Source organism: Paroedura picta, chromosome 9 (genome assembly GCF_049243985.1).
Source record: "Paroedura picta isolate Pp20150507F chromosome 9, Ppicta_v3.0, whole genome shotgun sequence".
NCBI lineage: Eukaryota > Metazoa > Chordata > Lepidosauria > Squamata > Gekkonidae > Paroedura > Paroedura picta.
This window is the reverse complement of record NC_135377.1, coordinates 39018832-39031611: the sequence shown is the minus strand read 5'-3', so window position 1 is coordinate 39031611 and position 12780 is coordinate 39018832. Positions and strand designations below refer to the sequence as shown.

At 43.7% G+C, this 12780-nt stretch overlaps 1 long non-coding RNA gene across 1 annotated transcript in view; it reads left to right on the top strand.

Annotated features, from left to right (window-relative positions):
* LOC143844232 (uncharacterized) overlaps nucleotides 1-4534 on the top strand; it is a 64740-nt gene extending 60206 nt beyond the window's left edge. Inside the window, exon 5 of the long non-coding RNA XR_013233877.1 lies at nucleotides 4489-4534. This is a non-coding gene — a long non-coding RNA (uncharacterized LOC143844232). The remainder of the gene's footprint in view (nucleotides 1-4488) is intronic.
* Nucleotides 4535-12780: the final 8246 nt, after the last annotated feature.

Here is a 12780-nt window from a genome sequence, read left to right as displayed (position 1 = left end):
TGGTTGCCCGTAGAGAACGTCTTCTACTGGTGGTCATCGTTCCGGCAATACGTTCTCGGTAGTCCTCGATAGCAGCCCTCCTATGCCGCACGGTGGTATGGATACGCTGGACCACCGCAAGCATCTGAGCCAACAATTGAAAAATAATCCTATCCATTGCAACGTTAACCTGTGCTGCGGGCAGTAGGCTACGCAAACAAAGAGTGAGGCCGACCGCGTGTCTGCCCAGGTGCATATAAGCAGGTAACCTGTGGGCGTGTACTGTGGGCGGGGATTAACCAATCAAACATATCAATGCATCAACCTCTGGTTCATAGAAAACAATAGAAAACATGTTCCAAGGGCGCCAATGATTGGACGATAACGCGTTGCTACGGGGTTTCCTGGTTTTTTTTTTAAAAAAGGGAACCCCGACAAGTCCGGCTTTAGGGTCGAGGTCAAAGGTGTGCCTGCAGTTTGATTGATGGGCACGGGAGGCCAGAAGCGCTAAAAAGGGACCTCCTTTGTAGCGAAAAGACGGAGAACCGGAAGCCTGTGGGTTACGAAAGTGACGAGAAGTGAAAGTGCTAAATTCCGCAAAAACCGCAGCTGTGCGTTACGGGCACAGCTAGTTACATTTCGCTAGTTGAAGTAGCGATTTCGCAAACAGCAACCAAATAGCAACTTTGAGCTCTGTGCGAAATGGCCCTCTCTTTTTCTCTGTCTCATCCCCCAAAGAAAATTGGGTAGAGCTGTTATTCTGCAGCTATTGATCAATAAAAGCAAGTCTGCTGCTCATAAAATTGTGGCAACTCAGATACAGGTTGATAGAAGTAGTCTTGATGTATAAAGCAAAATGAGCCTCTTGTGGCGTAGGGTGGTAAGGCAGCTGACATGCTGTTTGAAGCTCTGACCATGAGGATGGGAGTTTGATCCCAGCAGCCGGCTCAAGGTTGACTCAGCCTTCCATCCTTCCGAGGTCGGTAAAATGAGTACCCAGCTTGCTGGGGGGTAAAAGAGTAATGACTGGGGAAGGGAATGGCAAACCACCCTGTACTGAGTCTGCCAAGAAAATGCTAGAGGGTGTCACCCCAAGGGTCAGAACATTGAATTGGTGCTTGCACAGGGATTACCTTTATCTTTATAAAGTAAAATAATCCTTCCCACCACCTACCTTCACTGTCTGAAGCTATAACGACAGTTCTCATTGGAGGAGGAGCAAACAGATACTTTGGTTCTCCATTCACAAAGACAAGATAGCTGACAAAGCTGCATCAATGTAGCCTGTTTTATCAATCTGAACACTAGGTAAGTATTATGGGGAAAATAAAAATTGGTGCTTATCTGGATAGAGGGAGAGATTCCCTTCAAGTGAAGCACTTGCCAAGTCATATCTGTACCATCTGGCTTGCTCAGGTGCAGAGATATCATTATGGGCTTGGGCCTAGGGATGTAGGGCCAAGACTTCCATTTTACCAGGTTTTCTCAACCAGGGTTTCATGAAATCCAGGGGTTTCTTGATGGCCCTGGAAGGGTTTCCTGAATGGATAGGAGTTAATTAATTTTATATCTTTTGTAATGTGATAAACATTATCAGATGATATGACCATATACAGTCATGTCAACCCTCCTCCACCCCCCAAATGACCAAAGATGGACCTAAAGGAGGTGGGAAGAGGGGAGGTCTTGGGTGGGCATGTACACAGCTATGTTTCCATCTATATTCTGCATAATTGTACCACTTCTGGGATTTCTTGAAAACTGAAGAATGTTTCAGGGATTTCTCAATAGTAAAAAAGTTGAGAAAGGATGCTTTAGACCAGGGGTAGTCAAACTGTGGCCCTCCAGATGTCCATGGACTACAATTCCCATGAGCCCCTGCCAGCAAGTGCTGGCAGGGGCTCATTGGAATTGTAGTCCATGGACATATGGAGGGCCGCAGTTTGACTACCCCTGCTTTAGACAGACATGGTATATTGCATGAAGCAACAACAATTTAAACAAAGTTATCAATGACTGGAAGGAACAAATAAAATCTTCTGCCTTTTTGCTTTAAAACTTTATGTTGGAGCTTAGAGAGGAAAAATGTAGATGGCAACTCCTCACAGAAAATCACCAGTTCACCACTGTGGGTATCAAGAAACATGATAAGGCAAGATTTCTGAATGTTTAATGTTTGAATCACAGTCCCTTCTGCTATTTTACCAATTGCTTTTGAAACTTGCTTCAGTTCCACTGCATGATTGCTACACAATACTTAGTAAGGGGGACTGTTTGAGGAACATATGTGAGAAATTAACCATGCATTTCTTTGATCTTGCCTAACCATAACATATAACAGAGTGTGCATAGTTCCAAAGCCTCCAGACACAGCCCTGCTCACATGAGGAAGCTCTGGATTATTTGATAAACCAGGGAAGTGCCAAAGTTATAATAGGGGGATAAGTGACCAGTAGGGAAAAGGCAGTCTGAGGGATGTGTCCTTTTTCTATTGGTGGCTCTTGCTCCAGATTCCACACTCCTCTTTCCTTCATGCATGTGGGTCTCCTTCAGCTCCCCACTGCCCATTCCCACTTTGCCATCAGGGCAGGCCTTGTTCCCATAGTGGCCAGACAGTGAAGGTGCCTGGTCCCAGTCTTCTTTCTGCATTACCTTTGCCCCTGCCGTCTTCCCTCCTGGCCATGCCAGCCTCTGCCTCCCACCTCTGCCACCTCCTCTTTCTTAGCCTCGCCTTATACCCTGAATGAACCCTGGAATGATATGAGCTGTGAGCCAAAATGATACTCTTAGACAGTCATAAATTAATTGCAAAAGCTATCATCTTATCAAGGAAGTAACCACTGCGGAAGCATTCCTGTTGAAAACAGGCACTTAACCTTGGACCCCATTTTTATTATTTCTGGTTACTTCATGATTCTTCAGCCTTTAGATTGTTTTCAGTAAATAACACAATGGAGCAATTTATTAGATTGTGAAAATATATTTATTAATTAGCTGTAAGATTCCCTTTTGCTTGGACACTCCGGGTGGGGTCTGGAGACCTCCCAGAATTGCAGCTGACCTCCATGTATCAGCCATGAATTCAACATGCAATAGATTTTAATACTAGTTACTTGCAAAGAGGATTTCATACTTTTAAAAATCAACAATTACGCACTTCCTTTTGCATATAACTGAAGAAAATATGAAAACAAACAGTAATTTCAGTCACCGTCAGCTTCTCCCTTCCAGCTTATCTACATGCTGAAATGCAGACGGCTTTGTGTGCTAATGGGAGACTAAAGCATCTGCTACTTACAAGATGAATTTCACAATTGCTGTGAACATCATATGAATGTGCAGAGTTGCTGGAGAATGAACAGGTGTGTGAGAGAGAGACAGACAGACAGATTGTGATGCTGACTTATCCTGATTGTTGGTTTCTAGACACAACAGATAACATATTTAGAGTCCAAAGGATATGTAGGGGTGTCTCCGTAGAGATTTATATGGCACACTGAGCAAAATCTTGTTTCACAGACTATTAAACACATCCAGACTTATGGCTGCAGTCTTTTTTCCCCTCCAGAATCATCACTGAACTACACTTATAGCTGTTTTACACACCACAGTTGGCTTTTTATACTTGTCTAAACATTCTCCATTTCAATTTTCATAAAACATCCTAAAAACTTCTGTGTATATCAGTCACTATTATTGTGTGTGAATCAAGGAAAATATTACTATATATATATTGATAAAAGTATTATAAAAAGGTATTTCTGAAGAAGTTATTGCTAATGGCCAATCAAAAAAGGATGTTTGGGTTTTGCTTTTTAGAACATTCTGAAATGGATTGAAAAATTAATGGGAATGCAGTAGCTAGTAAATGGAATCTGGAATCCTCCACTGAACCTGTCCCATAGGTACTTGGCAGCAAACCTGTTGGGGTACTGGGTGAGTCGTGGTAATAAGGCCTGAAGATGAACTGGTGTTATAGTCAAACACTTATTGAAAACAACGTAATGTGGCAGGAATTACACTGTTTTTACACTTCCTAGCCTTTATCTACAATGGCAGACTGTGGGCGGATATTCAGTCATGGAATGCCAGGGTCTTGTCTTATTAAGTTTCAAGGGAAAGAGAAAGAGAAAGTATGTGTGTGTGGGGGGGGGGGAGCCACACTCCAGTGTCATTGAATGAGAAGAGGGGTCTTTGTCCTCACTTGACTCCAGATTTGTAGCTCCTTGGGGAAATGTTGAGACATTACTGCCCTAGATTACATTCCCTCTCTGAATAGCTATTCTTTTCTTTTTTTTAAAGAGATACAGATTTCTTTAAAGATAAACTTGGAAATGTTACTCTACCTTATTGACTTGAAAAGGATGGGGGAGGAGAAACTGCAAGATGGTGCTTGAGATAGCTCTTGTCCTGAGTAAGCTTGCTTGAACTCACTCAGGCATGCCTTGATATGTAACATTTTCCTTCTTCCCTTCTTTCTTTCTCTTTTGCTTTTTCTGCCCCTTAAAGTCAGCAGCACCCAGTGATACTACCTGGATAAAAATGTGAATGAGATCTCTACTGTACTATTTAGAGGATTCCTCTTCTGTTTGCATTAAGAAAGTTGGCTCCAAGAGTAAGTTGAACTACTGGGAGGTCAAGAGCAGACAAACAAGTACCCAGATTTGTCTGGAGGCACCCCGGTGCTTTGTCAAGTCGCAAGTAATAACAGTAAAGCATTACTTATCTAGTTACATCTATAGTTCTGATGATTACCTAAATAGGAGTCTGCTTCCCTGAACTTTTTGAAGGAAAGGTAGAATACAGATAGAGCTGTCATGCTCCAAGGAACTGATTTCGCTCAGAAACAAATATAGCCCTATATTACTTTACAAGAACAAACTAATCAGTTTCCACATGAGTACTTTACTCAGAGGAGATGTGATCATTATTATATACCACAACTGTTTCATTTCAAAGAGCATTTGGGAATCTGAATGGGTGAATAAATGTTTTATTAACTATCTTACCAATTGTTGAAAATGGATATGTGATGTATTTTTCTTACTGCTATCTTGTACGTTGTTGGTTATTTCATATTAAAAAAAATTATTGTTTCATATTTTCAGTTGAAAGCCACCTTGAGAGCTCTTTGAAGCCATATTTGTAGCATAAATAGTGGATTAATAAATAAGTAATAAAATAAATAAGGCGTACAGGAGTGAAACTGATGTGAAGTCTATGACCATCTTCCTTATTTGACCCAGGTGGCTTATCAGTTTCATTGCCTTTTCCACTAAAGGATATAATTTAAGTAGGTTTAAAACATTTTTTCTTAATTATGTCTGCTCAAGATAGCAGTGACATGTCTATGGGTGCTGCTGGTGGAGTGGGGGGCACTATTATATGTTTGTTTGTTTATATAATTTCTATACACCCTCCCAGTGACCTGGCTCAGAGCAGTATACATCAGTTAAAACTTATAAATAATACAATCAAGTTAGGCAAAAGCAACATGTAAAAGCAAGACTATTACATCAGATGGGCCTCCCCCTAAGAAAGACATACCACCAAGTTGATCCTCCATCAATGGTGGCAGTGCATTTTTTCTGTGGCACCCACCAGGGAGTTGGTTGGACTAGAGGTGGGGTTATTTTTACTGCCATGCTGCTATTTACTGCTTCTGTTAATTTTCTTGGAGTTTATTGGGAGTTTTATTGTATGAGGGTTTTATCACGTATCCCGCCATGAGCCGGCTAGCTGAGAGTGGCGGGAAATAAATCAATTTAAAAAGTAAAAATAAGTATTTTGCATTTTGAAAAAGTCACAAATAGACTGCTGAAATGATGTCTTATTTCTCAACCCTGCATCAGTTAGTGGTTTTGCTATGTTAGTGGGTCATTTTTGGTTATGCATTACACATGCTGCCTAGCGTGCCTTCAGCATGTTCTCACCAAGGCTTCTGAAACTTGCTTTTCACTGACTTTTCCCATGTCAGAGCACTGAGGATGCTCCTTTTGTGATGTATAAATATCAGCATGTTTTTGATCTCCTCTTTTCTTCTTGCAGTCCTTCGTCTACCAATGGGAGCTCAAGCACTCTGCCTTTGTCAGTGATCACATGAATATACCATTGGCCCTGGCAACCAAGCTGTATTGCTATGGAAATTATTAGAAATTACCCTGTGGTATTTATGGCAGTAGAACACTCCTGCTGTTGATTTCTTATTCCTTCAGTGTCAGCGATCATGTGAACATGCAATTTGATTCAGTCTCCCATTGCCCATAATAGCTCTCTTTGCCCGTAATCGCTCACTTTAGAGTGATTTTTTCCCAGAAAGCAGTCCTTAGTAGTTTGATTTCTGCAGAATATGGCTCTCTGTCTTAAAGATACAGGCTTGAATTGAAGTGCTAATTGCGATCATTAGTTGCCTCTTCATCAGGGGCAGCAAATAGCACACTGTTGCTGCAGAGCGTAAGCCAAAAGCACAAAATGTAAAACAAGTTAGAACCAAGGGGAAGAAATGAAGGCACAGGACAGCCACGGCAGGGCACAAGCCCCCAAAATGCAAATTCAAAGGGGGGAAGGCAAGCTAGGATTGAGGAGGAAGGGAAGTCATAGAGCACAGCCACAATTTACAAAGATTGGGGGGGGGAGGCAGAGCTGCAGAGCAGAAAAACTCAAAATGTAAAGGGACAAAACCTGTTCCCTCCCTTGTGTTGGGTCAAGAGTGCCCACAGAAAACCATGGGAGATGCTGAAAGACCCACTGGAAATAATTGGATGCAAGAATGCCAGTTGGCAATTGAAATTGAATGACAAGAGGGAGGGACTAAAGATTCAGCTTCTCAAAATGCAGAAGCATATATGTTTTTTCTGTGAGTGTCATCAATTGTGCATAACCACAAATGAGGTGGGGTAAATTAAAATTGCATTTAGCGCTGCATGCATAAGGGGCCCAAGTCTCAAAGGAAACAGCAGAGGAGGGAGATCTCAAGGTAAATTGTGTTTCTCAGAAGAATCCCCCCCCCAAAAAAAGAACTATACATGCACACAAAAGCTTATCCTTATCCATGGTTCCTCTCTATATTTGTAAAACATCCTGGGGGGTGGAACATGTCCAGCTGTCCAAGTTGGAATAGGGCCAATCAGGGTGCATTTGGCCCTGCCCCTACAACTCCCTCCCTCCCTCCCTCCCTCCCTGGACACTAGCCATGTTTCTCTCAGACACGGCAGAGACAGAGAGAGACACACAGAGCCTTCCGAGACTGAACACAAGCCTTCATTCCCTCCTATCGCTCCTCCTGCGAGAGAGACAGAAAGAGACACAGAGAGAGCTGCCCCAAGCTGCTGACCAGCCCAGCTTTCCTCCTAAGAAGGGGCCCTAATTACCTGCTATGGCTCCCGCTGCCACGGAGAGAGAGACACAGAGGGAGAGAAACAGAGAGAGCTGACCAAAACTGCACACCAGCCCTGCTTCCTTGCTGCGAGGCACACACAGGGAGGGAGAGGGAGACAGAGAGAGAGAGATCTGCACCTCCCGGTGTCCCCTGGGTCCTAACGCCCACTTCATTCCTGGTTGCAATGAGATTTCTTGCTAGTACCTGAAATAAAACTTTGATATCTTAAAGGTACCATGGATGGGGCTCTGACTTTATTCTCCCTTATGAGCTCTCCTCAAAAAATGGCGTAGGAGACCTCAATCAATGGAGGGAAGAGAGGCTTGGCTTTGTATCTCTCTCATGCAATTGCATGAAAACAGGCTGTAGTAGCAGCCCCGGTAAAGGAAGTAGGAGAGAGCAATTGAGAGAACTTGGCAAACAAGCCTGTTGGGGAGGGGGAGAATTCCCCCTGTTTTCTTAAAATCCTGAAGAAAGGGAAGACACATGAAACTAGGGTCAAACCATTTCCTTTCAACCACTGAAACGGCAAAGCCCATTGTATCCAAGAATACAACGGGTGTTAGAGCTTGGCAATGGGAAGAAGAAGGGGAGGAGTTGTCCAGTCTGTAAGGGCATGGGGTTGAATGTGTGTTGTGTGGGAGGTTGTGGTGGCATGGTGGCAAATGAGTGCATGGGTGTGGAGAGATGGGTGTTAAGAACCTGTGGTTTGGAATGTTGAGTGTGGGAGAGGACTGACCTTTGGAAATTGTGGCATAGTGGTTACAAATGAGCTTTCCAGAGCCATGTCTTCAGATATGTGAAGGGAAAATCAGACTGGAGACTCTTCTTAGGGGAAGATTACATGGCAACCAGTTCCTCCCAGTTCTGTGTCATTTCCCTTGTTGTATGAATTAGGCCACAGACACCAAAATGTCCCCCTGCCCTAATAAACATGGGGTAGTCACAGTACACAGGTGTCCACCCTGTTCCTTCTTCTCCATTTTTTCACTGTTGATAAAATGTTATGTGCCCACATGCTTCTTTCATGGTTGCTCCTTAGAAGAAGAACGGATTTTTGTACCTTGTTGTTTACTACCCAAAGGAGTCTCAAAGCAGTTTACAAACATGTTTTCCTTTCGTCTCCCCACAATAGTCAACCTGTGAGGTATGTGGGGCTGTGAGAGGTCTGAGAGAACTGGGAATGGGCCACAGTGACCCAGTAGGCCTCAGGTGTCTTAAAACATTTTCCAATCGTCTTCCCTTCCTCTCCCTATAGCAGACCCCCCACAAAGGAGGTGAGGTAGAGAGCCTCACATGGAAGCTGGCAACCCTAAGAGGTCTTGACCTTAGTAAGGTTTTTTAAACTGTTTTCTTATTTGCCAGGCCAAGGTTGGAAAAGTCAAATAAATCCCCATGTGCCTCCAGCCATTTACTTCAGTTTCTCCAGTTTACTTCAGTGCCTCCAGTTTCAGGCTGTAAATATTTATTTAGATCCTTCTGCACTTTCCAGACTCACAGGACTGATGCTGGTCTGCCTGTCTGTGCCCCAGAATACAAACAGTTGCTGATAAGGGCTGGCCATAGCCCATAGCCCATGAGGGACACACCTGCACCACTCCCTCCCAACTGCAGGAAAAAAATGGCTCCTTTGAAGGCTGGACTCTGAGGCATTGTATGACTTTGAAGTCCCACCTCCAAACCTCCAGTAATATTTCCAACCCAGGGTAGCCAACCTCCAGGTGGGGCCTGGAGAGCTCCAGGAATTACAGCTCACCTGCAAAGTATAAAGATCAGCTCCCCAGGCAGAAAGGGCTACTTTGGACAGGGTTGTGGTAGAGAAGAAACATTTAAGGCTTCCCACACAGGTTGCTGTTGAATTGAAAGACTTGAGGCCTACAGCACAGGGTTGTTGTGCAGATAAAACAGGAGACAAAAGAACCAGTTTTGTCTGCAGAATAATGCTGTGCAGTGGCCTCAAATCTGCAGAGTTGCAAAGAAGAAAGACACATGGCTTGGCTGTGTCTAACCTCCGGGCAGAGCAGTATTTTAAGTGATTTTCTGTGGCCTCCCTGTCAGGCAACTGTTTGGCAGAAGGGGAAAGTCCCCCCCACTCAAAAGGAAGGCCCTCAGTCTCCCCTGCGTTGCTCTTGGAAATGCCTCCCTCCCCTCAGTCAGGGCCTGTCAGAGGTTCCCTCTCAGCAGGCCTCAAGGGGGGGGAAGGGGGAGCACTCTGCAGCCTCCTGCCAGCTCTGTCAGGGTTCTGGGGCAATCTACAGTTGGACATGACAGTTAGGACAGCCTTGGGGCGAAAAGGGCTGGCACAGCCTGCCCAAGCCTCCGTTCTCATCCCCCTTGGCAGCCCTACTGACCTCCTTTTCCTGCGGTGGTCAGGAGCAGACTGGCAGTGATGTCTCCAGATCGCCCCTGGCTGGGATGATTGGATGGAACTTTGGTCTGTCCTGGTGATGGCCCAATTGGAAGGTGCTTTGCGCCTTCCGATTGGCCCCTCCGCTTGTCAGTCCGGGGCCATGGAGCCAATCCAGGAGTTTTGATCCCGGACTCAGCCCACCAACACCCCTTACTGTTTTATTAAGAGGGACAGATCAGTAATATCTGGATCTTCACCACATGCTCTGCTCCCTTGTTCCTTGCCTTCTGCTGCTTTGCTTCTTTCCATCAGCAGAAATCAATGAAATGAATCCTGTCTGCCCATCCACCACACCACATACTGCATGCAAGACCAGAGGCTTGCTTGCTGCTGTATCTGGCCCTTCTTCCCTTGTCATATCAGTTGCCAAAAGACCTGCAGAAAAATTTCCTATCCTGTATTGACAACCTCCATATTACCAGAGGCTGCTTTGTGACTGCATGGTATCCATGGTGTGGTTGGGCTGGCCAAATCATGTGGCCACAGGGTTGTCTGTGTGGGACAATAGGCAGCTTGCAGCCAGCCTGTGCTGATCAGCGGGCAGGCTTGACCATGCATCAGGTTTATTATTCATTCATTCATTCATTCATTCATTCATTCATTCATTCATTCATTCATTCATTCATTCATTCATTCAATGTATAAGTTACTGCTCTCAGCCAAGATTGACTTTGGCTGCCCCTGTCCAGCAATCTGTAAAACCCCATTTATATGCAGCCAGAGCAGTTCTTTTCAGCTAGCACTTCTCCCTCCCTCCCTCCCTTTATTCAGTAGTTCTGTGGCTGTTTTATTGTTATTTGTTCTTGTCACAGCTTGATGTCAGTTTCAGGTACTGGGACAGATCTGTTTTGGCAAGGCTGTGCCTATGTGCTTGCCTTCCCAGGTGGGGCCCTCTTAAGGGTCTTGGGGGTCAAGCCATATAGCAGCATGCCCACTTTGGGGGCTGTTGCCCAGCTCTACACTTAGGTGGCAAGAGTTCCACACATTGATTTGTGCCTTTGTGGAACCATCTGTTTGCCACTCCAAGTTACTGTAGCTGTAGCAGACAGGCTGGGGATGGGCTCATCAGCTAACAGGCAGGTTGCCCGATGTTTGGATCTGTGCTCCATTTTGTGTCAATACTTCATCTACCGTAACCCATAAAGCTGTGGGCTCTTTTATTCCAGATTAGTCTCTGTGTATTTTGTTATTACTCCTTTCCCCTCCTTCTTCCGTGCCACTCCCTGCTGTTAGGACTACAAAATACAAGATTAATGTGTAGAGATGGGCAAGCAAAGCTGCTCATAGCATTTCATTAAGCCCCTATTAAAGAGGGCATTTTCCCCCCTAGGTCAGTTTGCCACAGAAGAAAAAAATTACATCTTCCACTTTATCATTCTATCCTTGACTCCTTAAAAAGATTGTTGACATTTGCTATCCCATACTTAGAGGAATCAGTATTCTTAAATAATGACGTCTTGATTTTATCTCCACATGCTCTTTCTCATACTGTATAAAAATCAGTTTTACTGTTTCTTCGTCCAACTCTGAGTGATATAAATCCCACAAATCCTCCTCTTTTTTTTAAATCCCTGTTCCTATTTTTAAATGTTCTGGTTGATTATCAGCTCTTGAGAAGGGAGACTTAAGATGTTTTTGTTCAACTTGGTAGAAAGCCAGATTTTCAACTCTTCTTTTAACATTTATTGCTACAATTTGCTACGATTTGGTTTGCTACCAAGTAGGAAATAGTTCTTAAACCTCCCCTCTAGCAGCTGGTAATTAACTGTGTGTTCACCAGTGGATCATCAAATCAGAAGTTAATTAATTCAAGTAAAAGGAGAATAATTTTAAATGGACATAGCCCCAGGAAGTATCAATAGCATTTTGACTCTCCTCATGGGCAACCTGGCACTACAACTGCATTTAAAAATCAAAAATACTTTCACAGAACAGGAATGCAGTGGGTTGATTATGACATCATCTGAGCTATCAGTAGAAAAAGAATAAAGACCAAATGGCAATTCTATATTTAAAGAGCTAATCTAGAAAGGACCTCATTGTTGCTAATACTGACCAACAGGCAAGAGCTGGTGGATGGGGTGAAGGATGTGGGGACCCTGGTGGGGAGGGACCATGTCCTCCTAGAATTTCTTATAAGATGGAAGTTTATAGTCAGACATGTGTGTTAGACATTTGTAGGGCAGACTTTAATAAACTCAGAGACATGATGAGAATACATGTAGTTTACCAATTGAAGGATTTTAGGATTCATCAAGAGCTTGCCCTTGACTGTGCAGATAAAAAGGAGCCATAATGTATTAGAGACAATGTTCTGAGAATCATCATTTTGTGGCCCAGATTAGGGGTGTACAATTGGATATTGCCAATCCAACAAAATGCCACATATTTTCTGTATTGGATCAGTAATATCCAGTAGCATGAAAAACAATTAGCTAAGGTCCCTGAATCTGATATTTTCACTAGTGTTAATACTGAAATTAGGAATAATTTCAGTGAGGCATCAGGCATGGATAGTAGGAGTGAACATGTCCCAGCTGTTCAAAGTTTACAGGACTATTACCTTGCAGCCCAGCTCCGGCTGTTGAAAATAATAGCCATTAGAATTTGCCTCCAGACTTGGCCCATTGAAAATAATGGCTATTTAAAATTCAAAAGATATTTAAAGGGACCAATGCACCATGATTATCTGCTTCCCTCTGAGATCACCAGGTGTGGTGAAGGTGAGTTAGAGAAAGTTCTTCAGCTGGGTGAAGATATATCAGTCCAGCTAAGGAGTGCTCTCTTGCTTCTCCTGCTGCCTCCAGGGACCAGTTGATTTATGATGCACTGGGATTCTTTCAGTATCCTTAAACAACAATTGTTTTTAATAGTTGGTTGACATATGAATCTACTGCCCTTTGACACAGGAACTGTTTGCCATCGATAATTTGGAGTCTGGAGAGTGCTTTCTCTTTCTTCCTATCTCCTCTCCTGCTGCCTCACATGCAGGAGAGACTCTGAAATTATCATT